Genomic DNA, 12,246 nt, shown 5'->3' on the forward strand with positions numbered 1-12,246 from the left:
CAATCCATGCATTTGCATACTTATGCTTTCAACAGACATCTACCAAATACTTTTTTAGATGCAAAGATACAAAGATAAGACATGGCGGTTGCCTGTGTAGTCACAAAGATATCAGTCACTGGAACACAAAAGGACATTTAAAAGTCACAGGAGGAAGAGAGCAAAAGATGGTCACCAGAGAAAGTTACAAGTGACAGAGGGCTTTGATTTTGACTGTATCTTCCAAAGTTCATATGTTGGAAACCTAATCCCCAACATAGCAGTGTTGAGAGGTACAACCCACTCTAAGGGGTTTATGGAGAACCTTCTTGTTCTCTCTCATGCATGCTCTCTTGCTTGTCTGCCTTCTACCATGGGATAATACAGCAAGAAGGCTTTTGCCAGATGCAGCTAGTTGGTTTTTAGACCTCCAGGCCTCCCAAATGATAAGAATCAAATCTTCCTTCTTTATAAATTGCTCCATCTGAGTTATTTGATTACAGTGACCCAAAATGGACGAAGACCCTTAGATACAGCAGATGAGTGGAAGAATGTTTGAAGATCAGTCAGCCTTTTTCCTTACTCAAGAGGAATTATTAATCATACTCTGTCTATTCAGACTCACAGAGACAGTAGCTAAAGGACAAATGAGAAGACTGCTAATTGTCTACTGTTAATGCTTGCTGAGTGGTTCCTCGATGCTCCATGTTTTTATGTGCATCATCTCATTCAGTTCTCACTACAGCAATATCAGATATTACTTGTATGGAGGAACTGAGATTAATTCACTGGGTCATGCAGCTATGAACTGGGGACAACTCTCATCTTTACTCTGACCACCGAATTCCTGTATCTCCAGATTCTCTGTCTGTCTTCGGGATTACTCAAAAGGAAAATGTAAAAGGTCAAAGATCTGACCTCACGTCATTTAGTAAACATTTCTGTAAGATTTTACTCAGGACTTTGGTACTGTTTGGGGAAATTCTAGATATCTATTCTTCTTAGTTATTCTCAGTATCTTAAAGGAAGTGTTAAGAACAAAAAGGTCGCATCCAAGTGTGCCTATAATACATGTCTACAATATCAGCTAGTAGAGCAGCAGAGATCAGGGGGATCACTGTTCCAGAGCAATCTGGGCAAAAAGTTATTGACACCCATCTCAGCAAACAATCTGGGTGTGGTGGTTCACTCTATAATCCCAGCTACTCTGGAGTCATAGATGCTATCCTATCTGAAAGATCACTAGAGCAAAACATGACTGGGCTCAAGTAATACAGTATTTGTCTAGCCAACGTGAAGCCCCAAGTTCAAACCCTAGAACCATAAACCAAACAAGCCAGCAAAGTCACCACCAGGCCTGACTGTGGAGTCGTAGTGGCCTCTACACCTCAGCCAAATCCCCAGTGTTTTTTAAATTACTTGTACTAAAGATTTCAAGTTACAGAGTGAAGAATCCTTGTGGAAAGGAAAAGAAATTGAGGGGAGGGGAGGAAAAGGAAGAGAGAAGGGAGAGAAGAGAGAGGAGGGGGAAGAGAGGGAAAGTGGAGGGGAAAGGGGAAAGGAAGGGAAGGATTTTCCTGAGAAGCCAGTATTGATTAGAGTAATCACTTAGAGTTTTCCAGTACACAAAATGAAACTGGCATTCCAGGCCAAAAAAAGAAAGAAAGAAAATTAAAAAATTAACTCAGCAAAGTGAGGGGCAAGCAAAAGCATACAGAGGAGGTCATTGTAGGTTTGGGTGACTGAGGTCAGGGGCATGGAAGGCAAAACTGTAGGGGAAGAGGTTGCCAGCATGGCTCTCTTTCTTTGGCTTTGGCTTCCAGAAGTAAATCCCAGAAAGGAAAATCTAGGCTAGATTCCAGTGCCAACTCTTCTTACTGCAGGCACAATGCTAATAATATAAAGGACAAAACTGTTCCACCCAGAGCCATTTGGTTTTTCTGGTATGTAGCTACCTGGCTTCCTAGCACTTCGTGTTAGGAAACATTACAAAGTAAAGTAGGAACTAGAGGTGCCCAAGGGCCCTGGAGAATTAAGTCACTCGCCCAAGTCTCAAAGTGAGTCTCAGTGACTACCCAGAAAAGAGAAGTAAAACCTCCAGGATCTTGATTTGGTTCAGCCAAGTCATGGGAAAAAAGTCAATGAGCACTAAGGACCTACAGGTTGGAATATCCTGGACCTCTCCTTGTACAAGCAGTCTCACTTTCAATGTTTCTTTTGCTGCTTTTGTTGTTGTTATTTGCTTCTTTTGCTTTCAAATAAACCTGTTCTGAAAATTAAAAAAATTAAAAAAGTAAAGGTCCTAAATGTTAAAAAAAAAACAAAAAACCAACCAACCTGGACATGCTCAGTCTGTTAAAGGAAAGAAGGGGGCGGGGAAGGGAGTGGTGGGAAGAGGAAGGGACAATGAAACTTTAAAAACTAGAGCATTTACAAATTCAAATTTCCTCTGTAAGCTTCATGAAATATTACAGTCATTACCTAAAAGTCAACCCTTCATTGTGTGTGTATTGCATGTACCATATGAATATAGATCAGGTTTCATGACTCTTGGAAAAATGTTGGTGGCCTGATTCATCTGGCTCTTGTACCACACTCTCACCCACCCAGAGTGTTAGAAGCCACACACACACACACACACACACACACACACACACACACACACTCACATGCCCGCGCCCGCGCGCTTGACAAAATTGGTAGATGATACACGACAAAATTGGTAGATGATACCAGAAGCCAAAGTACTTGGCTCTGAGTGATCTCATGTGAAATAGTCAAGTAGCTCTGCCTGGGCTCTGATTGCCTGAAATACCAACAGTGGAAAGCACCTTCCCACAGTGGAGGAAGTATAGCCAGAGCAGAAAAATGTACAGCAAACTTAAGAAAGCTCAGCCACATCCATCATGAGTCATGAGAAGGCAAGAGTTCTGGGCATCTGTGATGGAGACCATCGGTGTTTTCCCCTCTCAGATTTTCTCCCTCCTCTGATGTCCCCCCTCTTTGGCGATCCTCCATCTTTGGTCTCTGGTGTTCTTTGGCTCGGATGTTCTCCTCTCTCCCACACTCCCCTCTCAGGTACGTCTTCTCAGCTCTGAGTCTGTTACTTGCATTCTACTTCTGCCTGCTCTTCCATCCCTAAGTCTCCCATCATTTTTCTCCATTCTAGTTTGAACCAGAAAAATAGTAAAATCATGCACAGCCCATATTGTATATTAGCAATGGTAACGCAAGTCCGGCTTATTCTTAATAATGTGGTCTTATATTTAACAGGAACTCTTGGAGTAAACTCCTAAAATCTCTAATGACAAGCTTGTTTTCTACCAACAAAAAGGAATTGCAGATAAAATAAGGCAGAACATTTGTATGACTTGATAGGACTCTATTTACTTTGACTTTCTAAAAAGTTCACAGGTAGAGGCTGGGTACCCATGGCTTGTGCTTGTAATCAAGCTATTCAGGGGATTGAGATATGAGGATCACAGTGCAAAGCCATTTTAAGCAGGAAAGTCTATGAGACTCTTATCTTCAATTAAGCCACCACGAAGCCAGAACTGGAGCTGTGACCCAAATGGTAGAGCACTAGCCTTGAGCAAAAACACTTAGGGACAGCACTCAGACCCTGAGTTCAAGATCACAGAATCCACACCAAAAATAAGTTACAGTTAATTGGCTAATACTTACCAATAGCAATGGACAATGACCTATGCTACAATTTTTTTTTTTGCCCAGATTTTAAATGGCAAAAAGTGAAGTTGAAATGGCTAAATACCCTAGTGGGATACTTTCATTTTATTGATGTTATTTTAAGAACACTGAATCATGAAATTCTCAGGCATTTATATGCTTGCCTTTTAAATATATTCAGTGTGCCAGCAGACTCATCAATATAGAGCTGGGATCGTCCTGCTAGAAAGTGTGGTATTAGGAATAACCATCCAAACTCAGTCATAGAAAGGAATATTTAGGCTTATTGGCAGGGTGGGGGGGGGGGGTCTAGAAGATCATGTTAAAAACTATCATGTAGTTTATACAGGCATGGTTTGAGCACTTAAGAAACTGCTTATTGGAATAGAGGTAAGCTGTGAATCTTTTCCTTCTTAAGGACCTTAACTCTGCCCATTACCAGTTCTCTGACCTTAAGTTGGTTATTTATCTATTAATTAATTAATTAATTTTGGCCATGCTGGGGTTTGAGGTCAAGACCTCATGCTCTTTCTCAGCTTGCTCAAATGATATGCTACCACTTGAGCCATGCCTTTAGTCTAGCATTTTGCTGGTTAATCTAAGATGGAGTCTCTTGGACTTTTCTGCCTAGGCTGGCTTCAGTCTGAGATCATCCGGATCTCAGCCTCCTGAGTAGCTAGGATTACAGGTGTGAGGCACCACAGACCAGCAGAGAGGTCACTCATTAAACTCAACTGTCACTATCCATGGTCACAGGAAGACACAGAATTAGTGATGTTTTGATGAAACGTCCCATGTGAAAGACACTGGGGGGAAGGGGAAAATGTGGAAAGGTGCCAACATATTCCATCTTTTATAAGGGATTTAAAGAAACATTTAGAAGTCATTGAGAACAAAAGGAGAGATTCAATTCACCATTTTATGTTATTTATTTATCTATGTAATTACTTATTTGTTGTACTGGATGATTGAACTCAGGGTCTCATGCTTGCCAGGCAGGTACTATCGCTTAAGCCATACCTCCAGTCCCTTTTTGCATTGGATCTTGCTTTATGTCTGGGGTGGGTTTGTTTGGCTTCAGTCCTCCTACATGCTTTGCTGGGACACTGGGGATGACAGATGGGACATTGACCTCAGCCACTGTGCTTTTTCCACTGCTGGGATTACAGATACTTGACACTAGGTGCAACTATTGGTTGAGATGGAGTCTCTCAAACTTTATTGCCTATGCTGGCTCTGGCCTCAAATTTCACTCTCCCAAATTGCACTTCTCAAGTAGCTAGGATACAGGCATGTGCCCCTACTCCTGGCTCAATTAACATGTGTATGGGTGTGTATGCTGTATTGAGGCTTAAACTTGGGGCCTGGGCACTGTCCCTGAGCTATTATGCTCAAGGCTAGTGCTCTACCACTTGAACCACAGCTCCACTTCTGGTCTTTTGATGATTAATTGGAGATAAGAGTCTCACAGACTTTCTTACCTGTGCTGGCTTCAGACCAGAATTTCAACCTCCGGAGCAGCTAGGATTATAGGCATGAACCATCAACATTTGGCACAATTCACATTTTTAAGATAAAGACTGGGTACATAACAATGTAAAACTGCATATATAATCCTGTCCCTTACTTTCTCTTTATATCTGCAACTTAGCTTTCTCTATAAGGAGTTTCTAACCCCCTTCTTTCTTTGAACTGGTCCTACTGGTGAAGGTAATACAAGTTGAGTGTCCCTTATCCAGAATGCCAGAGTTGCTTCAGATTTCAGAGATTTTTGGACTTTCAAATATTTGCATTAGACTTGGTCGAGCATCCCTAATCCAAAACTCTGCAATCTGAAGTACTCCATAATCTGAAACCTTGTGAGCATGACATCAAAGTTTTGCATTACAGACTATTTTGGAACTCAGATATTCAGATTAAGGATGTTCAACTCCTATGCACCAATGACATTATGAGGGTAGAGCCAGGTGCTGGTGGCTCATGCTTGCAATCCTAGTTACTCAGGAGACTGAGTGCTAAGGATCACAGTTCCACACCAGCCTATGCAGGGAAGTTCAAGAGACTCTTATCTCCAATTAATAAAAAAAAAAAAAAGCCGGAAGTGGAGCTGTGGCTCAAGTGGTAGAACATTAACCTTGAGCAAAACTGCTCAGGGACAGTGCCCAGACCCTGAGTTCAAGTTACAGGACTAGCACAAAAAGTGGGGAGGGGTTAACAAAGGACCCACATTGTAGAATGTTCCACCTGAGGGTCCACAAAAGCTTACTCTGATTCTACATTGTGCATTTGGAAACCTCATGTGGATAAGTCTTAGTGATGTTACCAGATGCAGGGATCAACGTACAGGGTGTAATTCCAATGCAAGTAAAAGGTGAGCATTTCATTAAATCACTTCACCCTGGAAAATGCAAGCAGAGTATAAAGGAAAACAAATTATCTGGAAGACTGCAATTCCACATGCATAAATTATCTCACCAGCCAATTTGGCAAACAGAATCTCTTTTCTACTTTAACCATCAAGATGCATGCATGTGTTTGTGTGTATGTGTGTGTATGTGTATGTGTATGTGTGTGTGAGAGAGGGTGGAGAAACGGTATTCTGTCTCTCCATATAACCTGCAACTGGCACTACACTAAACAAGAATCAATGCTGCAACCACAAAACTGTGGCTTTGCTAGTTCCTCAATTTAACTTCTTAGCTTTTCCTTCTGCCAGAAAAAACAACTGACCATATTTGAGAAACAGCCTTCTTTATAGCTTGTAAGTAGAGCTGACATAGCCTGGCTCTGACGTTGGGCAAAACTTACTTCATCTTACTAAGTGGGTCACTTTTTAACCTCTGTTCTCCTATGCACAATTAACAATTTTTCATTCTTTCACAGTATTTAGGACACTTATATTTAGCCATTCCTGTACAATTATAGGTATGCGTACTTGGGTATAAATATTAAATTGCCAAATTTGTTCATGACTGTTGGGCACAAAAAATAAGAAAATGTGAATTCCACTTGACTATAATTATTATAAACTTCTAAGACAAAAAACTTTTTGAAGTTTTTCATGATGGAGGTCATATTTTATGACCCATGCAAAGGCCTGTTACATTGGTCAAAAACACCACTGCACAGAAGAGCTGAATAAGCAGCGATGGTAATGACCATGATGATAGAGTAGACTGTTTTAGAAACACAACTGTACTATGCCTACACTTCTTGGAAGGAAATGAAAATTATTTGAGCTCCACCTGAGAATTTGGGCATATTTAAACACCACGGTTTGCTACATGTTAGTCTAGAAAGTTGCTCTGAAATTGCACAGTTGATACAACATTGATGCAATTGTAGAAAATTTAAACAAAATACATAAATGAATGAACTGGTCATCAAATATGAAGATGATTCCAATGACCATGTCACAGGACTGTTGTGATAATCATGAATACTTCATTTAGAAAAATAACCAGTTCAAAGTAAGTGGTGAGTAGGTATAAGTGATTATTACAGGATGTTAGGTTGCAACTGCTCCCTGCCCTGCCCTGCCCTGCCCTGCCCTGCCCTGCCCTGCCTTCCATTGCTTGACTATCTTGAAAGACAGAGTACTTAGGCAATTGCTGGGAAGACTGCTGTAATGATTGAAATTGACAAACCAAAACAACAGGAAAGGTCTAGTGTAAGACAGGAAGTGGAACCAGAGGGACAGAGGAAAGGAACAGGATGCCACCACCTTGGGAGCACTGTATGTCCAGCAGCTGTTCATAGGAAGATACGTGTCTAATCAGGAGGTAACTTCTTAGAACTTCAATATGGAAACTATATGAAGCAGGAGCACTTTTGACTTGAGTTATGTATTGTCCATCTGGCAAAATAGAAGACACTTGAAACCTTTCAAGTCTGCTAAGTTATATACTTTTGTGGCTTTAATTCCATTTTTTATTTCTTATAGTATTTAATACAAAGATGGTTCATGCCTATAATCCTAGCTATTTAGGTGGCTGAGATCTGAGGATCCTGCTTCAGAGTCACTCTGGGCAGAAAGTCCATGAGACTCTTATCACCAATACCAGCAAGGAGTCAGAAATGGAACTGTGGCTGGAGTATCAGAGTGCTGGCATTGAGCAAAAAAAGCTCATGGACAGCTCCCAGGTTCTGAGTTTAGGCTCCAGGACTGATAACAAAACAGAGAGAGGTGGGGGGGGGGGCGGTAATAGTGTCACTTAATTTGAAGTTTGTGAGCTGGGAAACAACCAGACCCCACAAAATATCCTAGGAGAAAAATTAAATTATTCTAAAGAATACCTTTCTTGTATTAGCCATAAAGTCTAATGCCTTTATAAACATCTTCATAAATGTGAACTTATGAGAAAATTCCACACTTTCTTTTACCTACCTTGATTTTAACGTCTGTTTTCAGTCTTTCCTCTATACATGGAGAGGCCTGAAGGAGACTTAAGGATTTTCTAAGAATAAGTCAAATCCACTAAGTAAAAGTTAATGATATACATTCTTATGTTCTTTGCCTTCAAAGAAGCCCATTATTGTGTATATAATTTTGGTGAGTGCAACTAAAGTTTAGTTCTATGAGTGTATTTAGGCTGAAATGAGATTATAATTTTTCTTATAGGTTAAAATCATTATATACTTTCTGAAATTTCTTGTGGTCAAGCTCTACTTGCAGTTTTGAGGCTATAATGAAAGAATGGGGCTTTAACAGAGATGAAGAGTGATAGACACAAAACATTAGGCTATCATTCTATCTTCTCTCTTAGCAATCACCATGAGAATTCAGTAAATACCACGCTTGAGAGGGAAATCAAAGACTTCCATGTGTATATCAGAAATTGATTTTTAGAAAATTTGAGAACAAATATGTGTTTTGATAAACATCATTAGCACATCATATGTGCCTGGAGAGAGAGAGAGAAACTCAAATGTGTCAGCAAATAAAGATTAGCAATTAATTCAATAGGATCAATGCTATGCTTTAAGATTAAAATAAAGAAAAGTAATGCATCAAGCAAATATACAAACACAACAGTTAATAGAGAGATAACTAGGGGGCACAATTCTTAACGAATTTTGAAAAACAACCAGTAATGTAATGAATAAAGAAGGTACATTAAAGAAACAGTTGGAGAGAAAAGGAGTGAAAGAACATGGAACTTTCTGGTGGCTTGTGGTCTGGTGCACCCAGAATATGGGCGGGCTGGTGGGGGAGGGGATGGGGTGTATGTGAGAGCTAGAGCAGAAGGAAGTGACAAGAAATGAGGTTGAGGAAGTGGGTTGAGGCAAGACTGTGAAGGTTCAAACTTCTCAGCAAAACTGTGCATTAATTAAAAGAAAATATGAAGTCTACAGTGATAAATGGTAAAAAAAAAAAAAGTATATCTGGATTATTGCAAGTTTCTTCTTTTTTTTTTCCTCTTTATCTTTCGCTTTCTCTGTCTTCCTCTTTCTCTGTCTCAAAACTTGGAAGCATTTGGTCAGATTTAGTCATGAACTCCTATAATCCCCATAGAAGTCAGCATATGGTACCTAAGGGCTCTGTTGGACAGAGGAAGCACAGAGCTTGGGATCCTGGCCACCTACTGCCCTGCCTCCACTGCTTGTAACCTTGGGGCATCTCTGAACATCTAAGCCTATCTCTGATCTCTAATGGTAGTTAAGAGGTCAGGCATCCAAAGCGGCCACACATACAAAGTACGTAGAAACACAAAGTGTTATTATGGCAGTCAACTCCATGTCCCTGAGCACTGCATCCACAAACTCAACCAACTTGACAAAACATTAAGTCTATACAACTTTTGTGTCCACCTGCAGATTTTGTCTTGTCACCATTACCAAGACAATGCAGTATAAAAAAACTATGGGCATAGCATTAAATGGTATGAGATTTTTATAAGTCATATAGAGATGGTTGAAACATTCAGGAGGATGTGTGTAGGTGCTAAGCAGACAGGGAGACATTTTCTGTTTTTTGTTTTTTTTTTGGGGGGGGGGGGTCTGGTCATGGGGCCTGAACTCTGGGCCTGGGCGCTGTCCCTCAGCTCTTCAGCTCAAGGCTAGCGCTCTACCACTTGAGCCACAGCGCCACTTCTGGCTTTTTTCTTTTTGCTTATGTGGTGCTGAGGAATTGAACCCAGGGCCTCATGCATGCAAGGCAAGCACTCTATCACTGAGCCACCTTCCCAGCCCCAGGGAGCCATTTTCTGTTAGGAAGGTCAGAACGTGCCTGGTTCAAAAGTTCTCTTCCTGTCCTCTCTAGTTTAAATGCAGACATCCAAATGAGGCTTTACTTGTTGACGATGCCTTCCTCAAAGCACTTAGCCATAGAAGTTTAAAACAAGCTAAAATACTTAAATTTTGTTCTCTATCCCTGATTGTTATGGGGCATAATTTGATTTACAAAAAGAGATGATTTGTATGTGTGTGAATTCAAGGTCTGAGTGCTATCCCTGAGCTTTTTTTTTTTTTTTGCTCAAGGCTTTTTTGCACTTGGAGCCATAACTACATTTTTGAATTTTTGGTAGTTAACTAGAGATTAGAGTCTTATGAAATTTTCTTGTCCAGGCTGGCTTGGAACTGCAATCCTCAGATCTCAGCCTTCTTCCTGAGTAGCTAAGATTACAGGTGTAAGCCACCAGCATTCAGCTAGGAGATGAAAATTTAAATGCTACACAGAAAAGCCTCCCTGAGATTGCTATAAACACCATTCCATTCAATTCCACCTCAGCAGTACTTCTTCTGAGGAAAAGACCCCAAAAATCCTCTCTGATGTCCTTGGACATGAGCAAGAAGAAAGAGGAATGGATACTTGAGAATTTCCCTGGTCGATGCTGTAGCATAACCAGATCAATATAACGTTATTATTTTTAATTCCTATTTCATCCTTCACACCCTGATCATTTTATTCTCATCATTAGTTTTACTTAAAACAGTATATATTCTAGTCCTTTAGGCTCCCACATTTTTGCTAGTATTAAATGATTTGGGCGAGATCTCATACTTTGCAACTTCTAGAATTTCACATTGATAGATAAATGGTAACTTCCATTCAAATTTGCCCATACAGACCTATCTGAATAATTTTACTTAATAGAAACCAATTATAACAATTCTTGGTGAGCAAGAAATCAAGCTGCCAATGGAAAAGCCACTCTGTTGTTGTTGTTCAGTAAGAGGTTTTTTTGTTTTGTTTTATTTTTACAAAGTTGTTTTGAGGAGTAATCATAGAAAATAAATTGCTAATACTTGACTGAGAAACAGTGGATTTTGGTGAGCACACTGACTATTGTATCCAATCTCAGTCTGGATAATTTCATCATCTGTCAATGGTTCTTAAAACTATGTCATGATGATATATTAGATAAATAAATTAATGATATGTAAATAAAAGCTGGTAGTATATGATGTAAAAATGCTTCAAATTTGAATTTGTAACTGATACTACATGATTCAAATCTTTCATATGCTTCTACAAAGTTTAAAAGAATTTCCTTTGTAGACCCAAGGTTTTCCTGAAGAATTTAACTGAGGAAATCTAATTATATGGCCATAAGCACTGACAAATAACTCAGCTAATCCTAAAAATACAGTACCATGAAGAAACACAAGTTGCTTTTGTTTTAGAAGATAAATGGAGGAGACCTCTAATTCCATGTGGTCATTAAGTCTACTCATTAAAAAACCCTTGGCACCCCAATTCACTTAAAAATAATAGTATCACATTCAGGAACATATGACCCAAGAAGTTAATGTATCCACTAAAGTATTATGGAGAAGTTCTGTAGAGAAACAGAACCACAGAAGCTAAAATTAAACTGCCCCCATTAAAGCACCACAATCTAAGTGATCGATATGCACTTTCCTGAAGACATTTTAAAGTAGGCAAAAAAAAAAAAATCACAGTAAACAGCTTTCCTGAATTAAAGCAATAGGCATAATGCAGATCATAGTTTGGTTTAAAAAGAAAAAATAAAAAAGAATACTAGTTTTGGAAGGCTGATAACTGAAGGTAAATTAAGAACCCAGCTAGGAGAGCAGAGGGGACTCCACCCCAGACAGTCCCACAGGGCAGCTGCGGGGGTTACAGCAGTCAGAGGAGGCAGAGCACACATGGGTGACAGGTGCACAGATCTTCCGTCCCCTCAAGGCTAAACCCACAACCCCAGGAAACAGAGCCCAACACACTTAGAAAAGACAAATAAACACCCAAAAAGTTTACCTTGTAGAAACTCGGTCCTCAGTTGAGCTGGTATGTGACCAGAAACTCCTTTCTTTCTGATCTGCAGAACAGCTTTGTCAAGCCCGGGTGTGTGGTCACAAGGCAGGAAGTGACTAGAATGACAAATCATCAGCAGGAAAGAAATAGATTTTGTCTTTATAAGGACATTTCACTTAACTTTTTTTTTTTCTTCATGCCCCCTCCCACTTAAAACAATCACCTGACAGAGCAGGTCACACTGAAATTCAGACGCCTCTAGCCACATCCTCTTATTTATAAGCAGTTTTCGATCTCTTTCCTTCCATGTCTCTCCCAGCTGTCTCTAAGTAGGCCCTCGGCCACTTAAACCTTTCTGATGA

The 12,246-nt window shown here is 40.0% G+C and overlaps 1 protein-coding gene across 1 annotated transcript in view; it reads right to left on the reverse strand.

Moving 5' to 3' along the window:
- Window positions 1-12,000, reverse strand: part of Lcp1 (lymphocyte cytosolic protein 1) — a 48,278-nt gene extending 36,278 nt beyond the window's left edge. Inside the window, exon 1 of the mRNA XM_042685864.1 lies at window positions 11,888-12,000. The gene's annotated coding sequence lies outside the window, so the exon portion shown is untranslated. The remainder of the gene's footprint in view (window positions 1-11,887) is intronic.
- Between the last annotated feature and the right edge of the window lie 246 nt (window positions 12,001-12,246).

Source organism: Dipodomys spectabilis, unplaced genomic scaffold (assembly GCF_019054845.1).
Source record: "Dipodomys spectabilis isolate Male_0828 unplaced genomic scaffold, ASM1905484v1 ptg000095l, whole genome shotgun sequence".
NCBI classification, from domain to species: Eukaryota; Metazoa; Chordata; class Mammalia; order Rodentia; family Heteromyidae; genus Dipodomys; species Dipodomys spectabilis.